Source organism: Vombatus ursinus, unplaced genomic scaffold, assembly GCF_900497805.2.
Source record: "Vombatus ursinus unplaced genomic scaffold, bare-nosed wombat genome assembly UNPS02014932.1, whole genome shotgun sequence".
Lineage (NCBI taxonomy): Eukaryota > Metazoa > Chordata > Mammalia > Diprotodontia > Vombatidae > Vombatus > Vombatus ursinus.
In genome coordinates this window covers 16557590-16560875 of record NW_020954710.1, presented here as the reverse complement: position 1 = coordinate 16560875, position 3286 = coordinate 16557590, and positions in this window count along the sequence as shown.

Sequence of the window (3286 nt, the reverse complement as noted above, 5' to 3'; positions counted from 1 at the left end):
CTTCCTTCCTTCCTTCCTTCCTTCCTTCCTTCCTTCCTTCCTTCCTTTCTTTCTTCCTTCCTTCTAAATGCACTCATCAAGCATTTACTAGCCAAGCACCATGCTAGGCTCTGAGGATACAAAGTCCAAGGGAAAAAAGTCTCATCCCAGCCCACAAGGACAGGCTTATATTTTATTAGGGGGAAGGGGATAAGGGAAAATATATGTATTTTGAATAAATGAAGATTGCATAAAGAACAAGGCAAGGGGATGAAATACTAGCAACTAGAGGGAGGAGGGATAAGGACTTGTGTGGGAGAGGACCCTACCTGTCCCAAAAAACACAGCTACTAAACGTAGGAAGTTTCACTCTGATGGCCGTCTATCCACAGGGAAAGACTAGGTTAGCAGAAGGGATCCACTGAGGCAGATTCATTTCCCTTTTGTAAGTTGCTCCAGTGAAATTCACCATCAGAATCTCAGTAAGAAGACCCACAGTCCCTCCCCCCCTACTCTCCTGTAGAAAGCAAAGCTAGGAAATCGCCGACTCCCCTTTTTTCCTCCCAAGCCCCAGGTGCGGCCCCTTGTCCAACAGGGTTACCCCCCGTACCTCTTGACTACTGTCCTTGCTCAGGGCCCAACCTGTAGCAAGGTCTGGTTGCCAGATGTGTAAGCCCCTCACTAATGAGCCTCTCTCACTGGATTCTAATTGGCAAACGCCCTCAACTCTGGTGACTAGGGCTTGGTGGGGGGGGCGGGGCAAGGAGGGCAAGATGGAACATGAGCCCCCATCCTCCTTCCAGAGTTCAGGTAGGAGCCATGTGCTTTCAGAGGGGAACTACTTTCCATCCTGGATACTTGGCTGAAAATCCCTGAACCATTCCAACAATTGACCAAGCCCCTAGCGATATCGACCTTGTATCTTGTACCAAGGAAAGTGGTGGGCAGACAGAGGGGTCTGTAGAGCATGTGGTAAGATAGGAAGCTAGGAGTAAGACAGTAGGCTGCTGCAGCTTTCCTACAGTTACAGCCGTAATGGGGAACTTTTCTTTATAATACGAAAATGATTACTATTCAAAATAATCACTATAATAAGGATTACACTGGGAAGGAGAAAGATGGGGTTTGAGCTAGTTGGCGTATAAAGTTATTCAAGCAATTTATGAGTAAGGACCAGCCCTGGGGGGCAGACTCAGGCACAAGCTAACTACTGTTTTATAATTGGAGCCAGGAGAGGGAAAATGTCCTTGTTTTAATAACAAACATAATGTGCGAGGTGCATACTCCTCTGTAAGCTCCAAGCAAGTCCTGCTGAACTAAATAGTGTTTCTGTTGCGATGAATATAACATCCCAGTTAAATGGTTAGAACACCTGTTGACATTAATACCAAATTATGCAGGGAAATATGTGAGCCACTCCCAGAAACATATATATCTATATACACACGTACATACATATATACAAATATTAAGAGGATTAGAGGAATTACTAAAAGAAAAAAAGTTATTTCTGTGTTTAATGCTAACCTGTGTTTAACTATGGAAAAGAGCTTGAAGTGAGGCAAATAGGAAGAATGACTACTGGGGCCCTGGTAGAAACCTAGTGGAATAACTATCTTAAGGAGAAATGTCCTTGAATGCAGAGGAAAGCCGGCTCAAATTTATTCATTCATAAATTAAGAATAATAATAGACATAAGGGCTTGACCTGTGATTTCACTGATGTAAGGAAGTGAGGAAATTTCTCCTATAGCCAATGCAGGTTGGCACCTTCTCTCCAACATGCAGCGTGGACTAGATCAGCATTGTAGGAAAGATTTTCATCTGGGGCTCGGACCAGATAAGAGCTGAGGTTCCTTCTGGCTCTAAAATTATGTGGGATTCTAGGCTTTCTATTTCCTAACTTCCCTCTCCTCCTTCTTTTGATTGTGTCTGAGCTACAAGGAATCTTAGAAGCCACTGAGCCAAGGCCCTCACTTTTTGATAAGGGAAACTGAGGCAGAGATTAAATGACTTGCCAGGGCCATGTAACTAACAAATGTCTGAGGTAAGATATGAACACAGATTTAATCTGACTTTAAGAACAGTGCTCTGTACACTCCACTACTGGGATATGGATGGAGAGATGGATGAATAATCATTTGCGTGTGTGTGTGTGTGTGTGTGTGTGTGTGTGTGTGTGTGTGTGTGAGAGAGAGAGAGAGAGAGAGAGAGAGAGTAAGAGAGACAGACAGATGGGCCAGACAAAGAAAGACAGAGTTGGATATAGAGATACATAGAGAGGATAAGAACAAAGAGGAGGAGATGAAGAAGAAGAGGAGGAGGAGGAGGAGGAAGAAGAAGAAGAAGAAGAAGAAGAAGAAGAAGAAGAATTGAGATACAAAGACAAAAATGAAACAGACCCTGTCCTTAAGGAGTTTATGTTTGATAGAAGATGGAGAAAGACAGAGCGAGAAACAAAGAAATAGAGAATGAGAGAAAATAAAAAAGAAAAGAGAAAAAAGAGAAAGAGAAGACTGAAGAGAAAGAAAGAGAAAAAGAAATAAAGGGAAAAGAAAGAAGAAATAAATAGGGAGAAAGAAAGAAAAAGAAAGAAAGAGGGAGGGGAAGGAAGGAAGGAAGGAAGAAAGAAAAAAGAAAGAAGAGAGGGAGGGAAAATGGAGAAAGAAAGAAAGAAAAGAGGGAAAGAAAGAAGAGAAAGGGAGAGAGGCGGGAAGGAAGAAAGGAAGGGAGAGAGGGAAGGAAAGAAGGAAGGAAGAAAGGAAGAAAGAAAGAAAGAAAAAGAAAGAAAGAAAGAAAGAAAGAAAGAAAGAAAGAAAAGAGGGAAAGAAGGAAGAATAAGGGAGAGAGGGAGGGAAGAAAGGAAGAAAGTAGGGAAGAATGGAGGAAGGAAGGAAGGAAAGAAGAAAGAAAGAAGGAAAAGAGAGATGGAGGGAGGGAAGGATGAAAGAAAGAAAGGAGAGAGGGAAAGAAAGAAGAAGAGAGAAAGGGAGGGAGGGAAGGAAGGAAAAAAGAAAGGAGGGAAGAATGGAGGAAGGAAGAAAGAAAAAAGAGAAAAAGAAAGCAGAGAGGGAAGGAAGAAGAAGGGAGAGAGGAAGGGAAGAAAGAAAGAAAAAAAGAAAGGAGGAAGAAAAAAGAAAGAAAGGAGGGAAGAATGGAGGAAGAAAGAAAGAAGGGAGGGATGGGGAAGGAAGGAAGGAAGAAAAGAAAGAAAGTAAGTAAGAAAGAAATGAGAGAGGGAAGGAAGAAAAAGGGAGAGAGGAAAGAAAGAAAGAAAGAAAGAAAGAAAGAAAGAAAGAAAGAAAGAA